Source organism: Pogona vitticeps, chromosome 5 (genome assembly GCF_051106095.1).
Source record: "Pogona vitticeps strain Pit_001003342236 chromosome 5, PviZW2.1, whole genome shotgun sequence".
Taxonomy (NCBI): Eukaryota; Metazoa; Chordata; class Lepidosauria; order Squamata; family Agamidae; genus Pogona; species Pogona vitticeps.
The window spans coordinates 31,054,894-31,067,881 of NC_135787.1; the positions used below are offsets into that span (position 1 = coordinate 31,054,894).

The 12,988-nt window shown below is 38.8% G+C and overlaps 1 long non-coding RNA gene across 1 annotated transcript; it reads right to left on the bottom strand.

Moving 5' to 3' along the window:
- Positions 1-132: 132 nt before the first annotated feature.
- LOC144583227 (uncharacterized) lies at positions 133-12,430 on the bottom strand. Its single transcript, XR_013536898.1, has 2 exons — positions 12,283-12,430; positions 133-11,973 (listed from the first exon to the last, which is right to left on the bottom strand). It is a non-coding gene; the product is annotated as an uncharacterized LOC144583227 (long non-coding RNA).
- Between the last annotated feature and the right edge of the window lie 558 nt (positions 12,431-12,988).

Consider the following 12,988-nt stretch of genomic DNA (forward strand, 5'->3'; position numbering starts at 1 on the left):
ACATCAAAACCATTTATAGCTTTTTGTCTAAAGTGATCAGTTGCTTATCTTTAACATACCACAAAAAACCTCTTTAGTATTTGTGAAGATTAACAAGTTTAAAATAAAAACAATCATAACATCACTGTTTCATTTTATTTTTAAGTAAAGTTGATTCGGCCCCTGAACACAGTTCAGATTTTTCATGTGGCCCTCCGATAGAAATTAATTGCCCACCCCTGGTCTGAAGGAACAGGAGACTCACAGGATTAGTGTTGGCCTGCATGAAGGAATCTATCTTCCTTATACCTTGCCAGCTGAATGACCATCAGGTCAAAATGGTAAAAGGTAAAGGTTCCCCTTGACAATTTTTGTCCAGTCATGTTTGACTCTAGGGGGCGGTGCTCATCCCCGTTTCCAAGCCACAGAGCCAGCGTTTTGGTCAGAAGACAATCTTCCGTGGTCACATGGCCAGTGCGACTTAGACACGGAACGCTGTTACCTTCCCACTGAGGTGGTCCCTATTAATCTACTCACATTTGCATGCTTTCGAACCGCTAGGTTGGCGGGAGCTGGGACAAGCGACAGGCGCTCACTCCGTCGCGTGGATTCAATCCTACAACTGCTTGGTCTTCTGACCCTGCAGCACAGGCTTCTGCGATTTAGCCCACAGTGCCACCACATCCCCACGTGGTCAAAATGAGGCTAGGCTAATTAATTCATTTTCTAAGAAAGAGGTTATTAGTCGCCACAATTAAATGATTTCACAATAGCCAACTTGTGACTAGAGCAGGGAGAGGCATCCCACCTGAACATTTGGAACTATCCCCCCCCCCAGACCACTAGTTACCCTGGGAATTTCTTATGGAGGTTCAGTACGGATATGACAGATGTCCATTTTACAACAGTGACAGCAATTAGTAAACTCGTTTTATATGCCAAAGGAATACATGTAACAGTAGCAATAACAGTTGGGCAGTTCTGATTCTATTTCAGTGCTACCTGATGAAGTGAAGAGTATACAGAAGCCATTCTATAGATTTTTTCTTTCTAGATAAGCATTTGATAATTGGTTAGATAAGACAAATTGGTATACAGAGTTTCCTGATTACGAACAAGGGCAATAATAGGCGTAAATAATGAAGCCTGGCAGATTCAGATGCTGTTAGAACAACCTTTCACAGGCATGTTTATTTTGAGTAGATTTACTGTCACAAGTAATGTATAGCTTAAGTCCAGTTGCTTAGCCAAGTAAGTCACATCTAGGGTAGGCCCACTGAAGCTATGGAGACTTGGTGAGTCAACACCTCTATAAAATCCATTGATTTAATGGGCCTACTCTAATTGCAACGTACTATGCTATGTAACAGGATTTCAGCCTATGTTTTAGTGGGGAAAACATTCCAAAAATGTTTCTCTTATCAGCAAAACAGCTGTATCAGGACAAGAAGTACTTTGGTAAAACTAGAGTTAAAAAAAAGCCAGGTTGTTTATAGAAAATAACCACTTCCATTTTTCTCATCTCTAAATTAAGACAAGTGCAGTCATTCCCACTATCAGTATTTCCTGCTGAGGCAACTTATCAGGCAAATGACAGACCCAAAATGGAGTTAGGCTGTTAAAGAAAATGCATTTACAATTTTCCTTGACTTCCTGTAAAAAAAAGGCAGCTTAATTTTACATATCTAGTGTCTATAAGCAAATAATAAAGGGAAATAGCTATACATCCTTTTCAGCTGGAAGAAGTGTCTTATTTTGCCTATGACAGAGCACTCAGCCCTTCAGAAAAGCACAGATGCTTTAAGTTACATCTTAAATTCAAATTCAAGATGGGTAAATGGTATACACTGCAAAGCACATAAAGTTTCAGCCAATTAGTAATGATTTTTCTCCACAGCAAACAACTAAGCCCCAATAAATTTGCAGAAGTCTTAATCATCCTATAATTGGGAAGTCAGACATTAAGCACTGAAGAAATTCAAAACAGCATGGATAACAATGATTTTGATAAAATCTGAGCCATGTAACTGACAGGTGGATAAAACATTGGCATTACCAAACTATAAACTGAAAGGCTCACATTCACGTTACATGAACAAATCCGGGCTCAATGCAAAATTTTCAGAGATAAAGTTGAATGTTAGAATTGTTCATAGGTGGATTGATCACATCATAATACCAGCTGCAGTAATTCTCCTGAAATGTCCAACTCCAGAACCATCAACTTAACTGACCATCAGACTGTGGTTTCTTTTCCTCCTCTTCTTTGAAATTTGACACTTCACAAAACCGATGAAATCAGTCTTGGAGAAATCTATTTTCAGCTTCCTTTGGTACGAACTCTAATTCCTTTATATCAAAGCCTTTAGTGAGGGAAGGTGCTGTGTCATCGTTCTGATGCCCAAAAATTGAAAGGATTAATTGAAAATGACTCTGTCTTTGGTGAGCCCTTGCCAGATAAGCATGCTATCTCTATCTTGCTTTTAGTCACTGGGAAGTTTAACTTGCCTTGCCTTCTTTCTTTTTCTGTCCCCATACCCTTGTATAATTGTGATAGCTAAAATCATAGGCACATAGGAAGCTGGCTTTTACTGAGTCAGATCTTTGGTCTGTCACTGTATTGTCAACACTGACTAGCAGCAGTTCTCAAGGGTTTTCAGACATCAGTTTTTCCTGGAGATCAGAGTTTGGAATCATTGGCTGAAATTCTATTGCTTAGTGTAGTAAGGATCCAACTGCACTGGAAATCTGAACCGAAGCAATTCAACTTTGCTACAATTTGATCCACAGCCTGTATTACATTTGAAATCACAATCAGTACTCACACAGTGGCTGTGGATTGATTTGGGACTTCATCATTCATCCTGGATGCAATGAGATTCACATTCCAGGACACAGCTCTCTTTTTTCCTTCCATCCTCTGGTCCTGCCTCTGCTGATCCTTCTTCCAATATAAAGGGGTAAATTACTTGAAATATTTTTTCACAAGAATATTACACAGGGATGTTTAGAAACCAAATCATTAACATTAGAAATCTAATTTTCCTGTTAAGCAACTGGAACAGAAATTTAGCAGATGCGACAAAAGTGATGACAATGTGAAGAAGATGAAGCAGGAGTGAGCTGTGTTATAATGTGTGCCTTATATGAAAGAATAAGCATAATCTTAAAACATTACAAGTTTTTTTAAACCTCGCAATTTAACCAACCTGCTTTCTGTTTACCATGAAGTTCAAACCTATCAGATTGCAATTCTTTTACTTAGCCTCCTCTCTGGTTGACATTTCCCATTCAAGCCTGGCTGAAGACTCAAATGATCAGGCCAACAGAGATGGTGCACTCTCAACAGCAGTATAAAACTGAAACCAACGTGACCCTTCTACACCAGACTAATAATGGCTGTGTGATCTGCTTTCTTCATTATTGTAAACTGCATGGAATAGAGCTGTTGTGGGCAGCTTATGACAGCAACGGATTTGTTCTCTGCTTGCTCAGTCCAACCACCCATGAGGATCATAGTGATCGGAGCTTTATACAATAGGCTAGCTGCCTTCCATAAGCAGAATGAAAGTTATTAATTGTTGTTACAGTTGGTGGGGTTTTTTGTAGTTAGACGATAAAGTCTTTGGTTTCTTTCCTAAAAGACAATGGCCAAAATCCTGTTGTTTGATGTAGTAAATCACACTAGAGTGGGCCCTTTGAATCAATGGGAATGTAATGAGTCAACTCCTCTGTAAATTCTATTGATTCAGATGGACCTATTCTAATTGTAACTATGCTAATGTAAGTGGATGAATCAATATGTAATCTTTAAACTACCTAAGATTAGTTTACTAGTGTTGTCTGTGACCCAAACCATTCAGCTCTATATGAGATGGGAGGCAAAAGCAGCCATTGGAGGGCCCAGAGTTTTGCAGACATGCACAAAATATTTTTGAGGAAAAAAACAGGATGGGGATCTCAAAACAACCCAACTTATGTGTGACCAGTGGTCATAGAATGCTAACTAACTTGTTACAAGGAAAACAGAAAAACAAGTCAGATGGGAAATGAATGAGGTCTCTGATGGGAACCACTGGACAGGAACGTTCCAGGCTATATTAAAGGTCATATTTGTCTAGCAGTTCATTTGTCGATAATAGAAGAGAAATTGTGTCCATTTCTAAGATACCTGTTGTGCTTACCTGTTGTTTCAAAGCTGCTTTGTTGTTGTTGCTGTTGTTGTTGTTTAGTCATTAAGTCATATCAAAGATGCTAGATGCATTATTTGTACAAAATTCTCTAGAGGGCCGATTTAACTTCAAGAGACAAAGAGGTATAGATTATTTACAGAGGCTCTGGAGGATTCTGGTTCTTTTGACTTTACTTTCTAAGTAGAATAATCCTTGTTCTCCTTATATTGGATCCTATGAATACAGGAGAAATGTATCATTACTTACAATTTCAACATTAATTTTTTAATAAACAATATCTTCTCCCTGAAAGTATTTTAAGACTACGACAACATTTTAGCATAGGAACCTTTAAGCTTTAACTATACTGAAACACCAAACTAACCAACCAAGTGAATATATCAAAACCTCTGGTGAATAGTAATTGGTTAAGAGGACAGACTGAACATCACTATATGCCATCCTTGTTCAGCTGTTAGGGATCCAGAAGGAACTTGTATCTGCCTTCCTTTTGCTCTCTTAGGAGACTTAGGGCACCATATAGGACCTAGATTGTAGAGCATTATGAAGGGGGCGGGGAGGCAAATCCTGTGAGGCTGATGTCCAGAGAAGCTCTCTTGTACATTTCAGCCTTTTCCCCAGTGTTTTGCCTAGTGCAAAATGAGCATTCTCTGTCCTGTAGTGTCCCACTAACGTAAGGGGAGACCCACCAGAAGTCGCTTTCACCATTTGATCTTGAGCCAGTCCTGGGTCATTATGTAACATAAATTGTGTGACAGAGGTTTGAGCTATTTGTCACCTCTTAGCCACATTTCTGTATCTGTAATATAGGGACAAAATGATCAAAGAGTTTCAGAATCATTATTTCAGTTATATTTCCAACAAAATCAAAATGTAAACTGGAATCACTATCCATTTACTGAAGATGCAATAATGTCAAGTAACAACTCTCCTAATTGAATTGGGAAGCAGTGGCTGGAATCCAGTAGTAAGTCACAGTTAGAAAAGGCCCATTGAGTTAATGAAACTTTCAAAGGTGTTAATGCAACAAATCCCCCCTGATTCAGTGGGACAACCCTAGTTGTGGCTTACTCCTGGATTTCAGCCAATATTTCCTTTGTAGATCAGCAGCCTCAGGACTCAGTTGCTTAGCATCTACAGTGATATGCACATCAGTTTATGATATTTATGCTGCAGACATTCATTACAATTTATTTTACTGGACCACTTAGTATTTATGATATCACTGCTGCTTGGAGCCAGTATTTTCGATCAGACAATACTTTAATGTTATAATCCTGCCAGCTATGTTTTCAAGTTACTGTTCTTCAGACATCACATCAAAACATTTAATGCTTATACTTAACCTCCCCACTCCCCCCCAGCTTATTATTTTTAAATGACTTAGATTTTTCCTGGTTTAACGGAGTATGAAAAATTAATGATTCATATATATGGAACTAGTTCTAGAGATTTATTTGTGTTGCACTTTTTGAAAAAGAACTTCTCACAGGCTTCACAGAATTGTCAGGAGAAACATGGCATTGTAAAATAGGACAAGAGGAGAGTGTATACCACTGTGAGAGATCAGAAAGCTGCTGATGGTGATGAGCCTGAAAACTATAAAGAGAAGGGGAAATGTGGTTCTCTCAAATTTGTTTGTGAAGATAATTATTGCTCTGCCAAGAGCAGAATTTTCAAAGAGGGCATCAGTTTATATATCTGCTTCATGCTGAGATCAAAAGATGAAAACTAAACTGAATGGGACCGATTATAAAGTCACAAAAGAAGCTCAGCTGTGAAACTCAGGGGCATATTTAGGGACAGACAGACACTGGAGCCACATGGTTTGGGGTATTTACCGCCACAAGTTGTTTACTCAACTATCCACTGAGTAATTGCCCATTGGGAAAAAAAGTACCTTATTCATTTTATTTCTTTTTCTTTCTTTCTTTTTACTTTGCCTTTATCCCTTGCAGGACACCCTCTCTATCTTATCTTCCTGTTTGCTCTCTCCCACTTTCCTCTGCCCAGAACTTGGAAGTAAATAGTTACAAGTAACATAGCTACCTGTATCCAATTTCCTTTTTTGAGTTACAAGTATATACAGTAAAATAGTTTGAAAGAGGCATAGTGTTGATTTGACATAACACTGAAGACATTTAAGGTTTATTTGGTACAGCTCTGAGTAACTACTTAATAAGTTTAAAAGACTGGAGACAACAGAAGGGGAGGGGGAGTTCACGCTCAATGAAGAACAGGTAGGAAAAGCTGATGCTGATTGGCTATAGTGGCACCCAGGACAAGAGGATGGGACACAAAGCAGGCCACAAAGCTGTGGCTTCCTCTGTGTTTTGGTATGTGCCACCACTGCTGTACCGCTTAAATCTCCTTTTCCTTTCTGTGGGAAGAGATGGTTGAGTCCACTGTCACCACGACCACCAGCAGTGGCCTCAGCAGCTTCTTTGGGTGCCAGCAGCTTATGAGCTAGCCATGAGCGGTCTCTTAGTCTTGGCTTTTCTCTTGTACTAGAAGGGGAAGAGGTTAGACTGAGAGAGAGAGAGAGGGAGAGAGTCAAAACTTGAGAGAGTGTGCACAGATAGCTTACAAGCTGCTGCAGTTGGCAATTATCACCTTCTTCTTTTATGGTAGTATCTTTCCTCTCTTCTAAGCCTTAGTTCAGTTGTTGAACAAATTAGTTATTTTTTTAAAAAAAAATCAGAGCACTGAAAACCAAAGAAGGGGTGTTCCAGCTGTGCATTGCTCTACCACATCCCTGTGAAAATGTCACTGTAAATCTCATCCTAGGGTAAACACTCCTCTCGCTTCTACTTTGACTGAATACTGGAGATCACACCTGTCAGAAACCAAAAAGAAACATTGCACTCCCTTTTGTTTTAGAAAATTTAAAGCCCTTGCTGGTGGTCCAAAAAAAGTGAAAATACATATGGGAAATGGATGTCCTGGTTCGTGATTAGATGTACTGTACTTCATGCAGTCACTGCAAATAGTTCCAACTTAATTGTCCCGCTACCAGGACAAAATGGGAGATAAAACATGATGTGTACAACCTTCTGGCCTCTGGAATTCTGAGGATGAGACTGTAAGAGGGATGCCTCTGCCATCATAAGTGGACCATACACTTTGGCTCTGCACCTCCTGAAATGCTACCAGGAGACCTGGTGGTAGGGCAACCCAAGGACACAGGCAGTAGGATGGAATACTTGGGCAGGAATGAATATGAGGAGGAACAGCTGCCCTGGAGAGAGAGCGCAAGTAGGACTCCATGACTAGTTGGGAGGATAAGAGGAGGAAGGAGAGGAGGGAGAAGAGAAGTGTTCAGAGACATGTTCAAAGAGCAGCCTCCAGTTTTCTGTGCTCTTGGGGAGAGTTGGCTGCTCCTCCTCAAGGATCTATGGACCAGGAAGGAAGTCAGCTTTGTGAGGGCACAGTGGTGGCGTACCCATGTTTCCCATGCTGGGCCACTTACAATGAGTTCCTAGAAAAAACTGTATCCAGGGAAACTGACTCTGACCTGGAAGAGATACGGGAGGTGCCACAATCAGCACCAGTGCCTTGTTCAGCCAGCACAGGAACGGGAAGAGCAGCACTGTCAAGGAGATGCATCCTGGCCAGAAATAACTGACCTGCATTGAGGGGTGTTAGGTCTCTGGGGCTAGTGCCAACAACTCAACCCTAACCATGAATATTGGACAGCGGGGGTATAGGACCAGAAACTGAACCATCACCAGGACAGACAGACAGACAGTGAAGATGAGGGAGCTCTGGGTGGCTCTCACCCTCAAAGACCTTTGAGGCAGAATGGGTTGGAGATGCCTGAGTCAGGGTTATACTCAGTTCCACACCCTAATAAAGTTCTCTTGGAAACTCCTTGAGCCTGCTGAGTCCATGGAATCCATGGCAGAAAAATCATTCACAGTCTCCCACCCCTTTGGTGGGTGATGGGGTATAGAGGCCTCATGTTGCACAACAAATATGGGGAAAACAAAATCATTCTAAAAACTGAGTACTCATTAGAACCTTACTGAAACAAATAAATAAACAAATGTCAAATTATTTCATGTTCTTTACTATCATCTCTTCATTTTTTTATTTTCAGTGAATCTCACATCCATTGCATCATGGCTTCAGTCTTGCTTTGACACTACGTAATATTTTGTGTGTGTGCATTATGATTTCTCCACTAAGAGATTTTAAATTTATTAACCTTAAATTTATTTTAAAATACTCATTCCTTATATTTACAGTATGTATGTAGTTTTATTGCACAGTTGTGTGTGTGTGTGTGTGTGTGTGTGTGTGTGTGTGTGTGTGTGTGTGTGTGTGTGTGTGTGTGTGTGTGTGTTTGGCAAAAATATAAAATCTTCAAGCTTCCTGCAATTATCCACCTGGAGACAATTATAGTAGTATCTGATCATTATGCTTCACTTTGATACAGTACTTGCAGTTTCTATACAAGATTTATTGTGTCAACAATATTTATTATACAAAGTAGTAAGACTGATGGTCTTGATTCTCACATTTCCCAGTTCAATTTCCTACTTCACTACCATATACTTCCGTGTCCAATAAACAATTAGTAAGTAATTGACTGATGAGAATGTATTGCTACAAAATGCTTACCAACTGACTTGAATGGCAGCAAAAGGAAGGGAAAAATCTTTATTTCAGGACAAATTCAGTATAAATGAAATTTTTGATTTACTGTTTCTTTAATACAGTATATTACATGAAACTAGTAATGAAAAATAGGACATTTGTTCTTCTAAGTGCAAACTTCTGCATGTGCTCTATTAAGTTCCACTATATTAAGTAGGATTTAATTTCTGTTAATATGCAATGTTTGCAGCCTTAGAAGAAATTGCATTTTAATTGGGTAAAGTATTCACTGGAATTCACATTACTTTGAAAACCTCTAGCTGTTGCTTCACTGATAATCAATTTTAAATCTGATAATAAAAGATACTCAATTCATAGAGCCATTCAGAAATTTCATATGATTCATATGATCTTATTTGATTAACTATTGATTAATTGTTTCATACATTCTATAAATGCAAAGAAGTTGAGGACAGGACCACTAGGTGCAATCCTGTTCCCTCTTCAAATTCTTAATGCAAGTATTGAATGAATAGGCAGTGGCTTTTATACTAGTAGGTCACATACTCCCCAGGGGGTCCTAGGTACCTCCTTTGCATTTGAACACCCTAAAACTAGCCACTGCTCCTTAGTACCATTAAAGGTGGTGTTGACCTCAAACAACCACCTTCAAAAACCTCAGCAGAATATTTTAGGGTTGCCCCTTCTATTCTGCCCAAGCCATAGCCTCCCCTATCGAAGCTAGTGTCTTTTATTATTCAGGTCTTTAGTGAAAGGATTTTTCTGTTTTAGTTAATCACTTAACAGTATTCCTTCTTGTAACATGTAGCTTTGTGTGCTGTGGGTGTATTGTTGTCTGTTCATCATTTGTTTAATTTCTTATTTTTATTGGGGGATCCTAGATATTTAATATGAAGCAAAACATAGGTTCTAAGGTATGAATCATAAAGGTAAAAAAAGTAAAATATAAAAGAACTCCTGTTAACTGAAGTTCAAAATAAATTCTTCACAGATTCCTAACCTTCTGACATGTATACACTGGGCTCTCAAGACAGACTTTTTTAAAATAAACAACAGCACATATTACTTCTCCTAACTGACTCTAAAACAGACCCTTTTCCCTCCCCTATTTTCAACTTTATTCTAAAAACTGCTCACACAGACTAAACTCCTTTTTCCAGTCACGTCAGCCAAACAAAATTCAAACACACAGCTGCCAATCATGCTGGCACTCTGCCCTTACATATCCATTATGCAGGTATACAGGGCTATTCCCATACAAACTTTGTATTGTTTTTTATAAGTGCATATATACATAGTATAGAAAGGGTGGAATCACGAAAGGAACCATCTTCCACTATACTTATATCTAAAGAATAAAAAAACCAAATACTTTCTCTTTGAAGATAACAAAGTGATTCGCAAGATGATCCATAAATAATTACAGTATTCCCATCTTAATACTATAACTAAAATTACACAAAGTAGTGTTTGAGATAGAAGCAAAACTTTCATATGGGGTGTGTGTTATTATGAATTTTTCATATTTCCAAAATAAAGTAAGAAATAGAAATAATTTTGAATTGATTTAAATTATACATTTAGAGCGGAAGCTACTTTTCGTATACGTTAAAAATTTGAGAAGTCAATGATATAATGAAACTCAGAATGTTTCTCAAGAATTCTGAGGTTTTAGTGAAGAGCAATAGAACTGAGACACTGGATTCTCAGTGTGTTGTAGTGGGTAGAGGGATGGACTAAGACTCTGGAGAGCAGGGTTCAAATCCCCACTTGACCATGGAAACTCACTGGGAGAGTGAAACTGCAAAACCATTCCTTAAATATGTCACTTGCCTTAAAAGCCCATTTAGGGTTGCTATAAATCGGTTCCAACTTGATGGCACAGAACACACGCAACATTCAATTGCTTGAATGTTAGTAGGAAGGACAAACAAAAGAAAATACTTATTGCTCCAGCAGAGACAGAGAAAAAACATGCTCTGAACGTTTATTATAATGCACTGAGAGCAATTTTTTTGATGTTTTATTAAAAATATTTTATAAACTACCAACATAATAGATTCTTGAAAGATACAAGAACAATAGTAAACAACAATAGCTGACAATAGTGAAGAGGTCAGCCAACTAGGTGTTTTTGTCAGATTGTATCTTTAGACTCCTCAAAACCTTCTGAGTTAATTGCACCACTTGGAAAGATTATTGTTGCTTATTTGCTAAATTCTTGGCATTCATTTTGCACTAAAGCAAATTACATAGCACAAAGCTTCTTAAAGAAAGGCAAAAAAGAGGAGTCACCGTGGTCATCTAACCACTTCTGCTTTTTAGAACATTTTGCCAAAAAGGATGTCTTCAGAGAAAGCTCTAAAAGCATTACACATAATGACTGCAATCTAATTTTTGTTGTTTCATAAGATAGATATTCATTTATTTATATGTAGCACAAAGGAAATAATCACATAGTAAGTGAAACGAACTTTAGACACTTAAGTATGCTTACTTGCAGAAGTGAAAGCTCTCTTTTTAAAATGCCGCAATTAACACATAATTTTTTAAAAAATACAATGAAGACATATTTTGAATTTTCTAGAAAATGTGTTTATGTATACAGTCTATAATGTGTAGCCCAATAGAACCAGATAATATGTACAAAACTTCAGTGCAGCAGTTCCCATCACTGCATGGGGTGCAGCTGATTCCATAAGTGCGTACCAAAGGGCATGATAGTGTATAGCTCGGATGGTCAACCTGCAGCAGAGGCACAAATAGTAGCACAGTTACTGTGGTTTTGCAGTACAGTATATTTCAAGTACTGTAAATAGGAGGCCCTATTATCCTTTTATGAGTCTCCTCCCTGCCAATACAGGGGCTGCAAGGCTTGGATTTACTATCCACTGGCATGATAGGGAGCTGTGCAGCAGAGCATAAAAGTGGGTTTCAGAGCCTGATTGGTGAGACAGCTGAGAAGTTGTCCAGCTAGGTTATTTCAATTGGTGATTTATAGATTATCCTTGGAGCATCAAATTCCCTGGTCTTGTAAAACGAATTTCTCCACCAAGATGTGTCAGCTCTTCCTCACCTTGCAGCAGCTGCTGCTGTCTTCTTCTGCATCCACGACCGAAGGGTCTACACGGGCCTGCAATGACCTCACCTCATCATCTATGGATGTCCCTTCTGGGTCAGACTGTAGTTGGTGAGACAATATGCTGGAATCAAACATTTATTCCTCTTCTATGCTTAGTTCAGAGCTTTAAATTTTCCTATTTTGACTACAGCTTCCAGAATCCACTAAACAGCATGGTTATCATGCTAGCTAGGGGATTCTAGCAGTTGCCATTTAAAAGTACAGGTTGAAAAGTAACAGTATTCTATCAGTTTTGTAATTTCTGCAAGGACTCTACACCCCACCCTTTCTGTGTGTATTTCAGAGTTGAGCCCATTTTCTCCCTTCTGCCAAACAAATGTTGGGGAATATGTGATTTCTAGCCCTTACCTGCTTTTCCTTCCCTTTTCTTAAACCAAGGTGGCCAAACTATGTCTCAAGAGCTCGCTATGGTTCTTTCACTGATCAACTCTTGAGACAGGGAAGATGTCCACATTTTCTGCATCTTCTGGCATTTCCCCCAAAGCATTGGCAAAACAGCCAGTCTGCAGTGTCTTAGGCTGAAGCTGCTGCTGAGCACAACATTGCTGAGACAGGAGAGATACTGTATTGACATGTTAGCCTAGGAATTCTATGAGCAGTCATTTTTTAAAACTATTTTTTCCATGCTCATTAATCCATGCCAATTTAAGAAAAGACAGTAAAACTGGCTGATTCATACTGACCTAAAGAAGAAAGAAGAATAGAAACATCTTAAATTTAGGAGTCACAATGCCAAGTCAGAAGGCAAGTTTTCTACATTTGTAGTAGACAGAAAAAAATCAGTAGAACTTCATCAGCATTTTCTTTCAGTGAGTGTTAATGTGAAGATACAAGTGAAGAGGACTATGAATGACTTGCAAACAAACACTTTTTTTGCATGAGGTGTAGGGAAGGAAGGATATGTATGCCTTCAGTTCAATGCATTATCAAGCCTGTGGCATATTGCAGAACCGGCGTTTCTGGGCTTCTTGATATAAAGAGGAAATCAAGTGCTGTTGAAGAAAATGTGTGCTTGTGTGGGCAAGGAGGAAGAGGCTGTTTGCTAGAGGGAGAG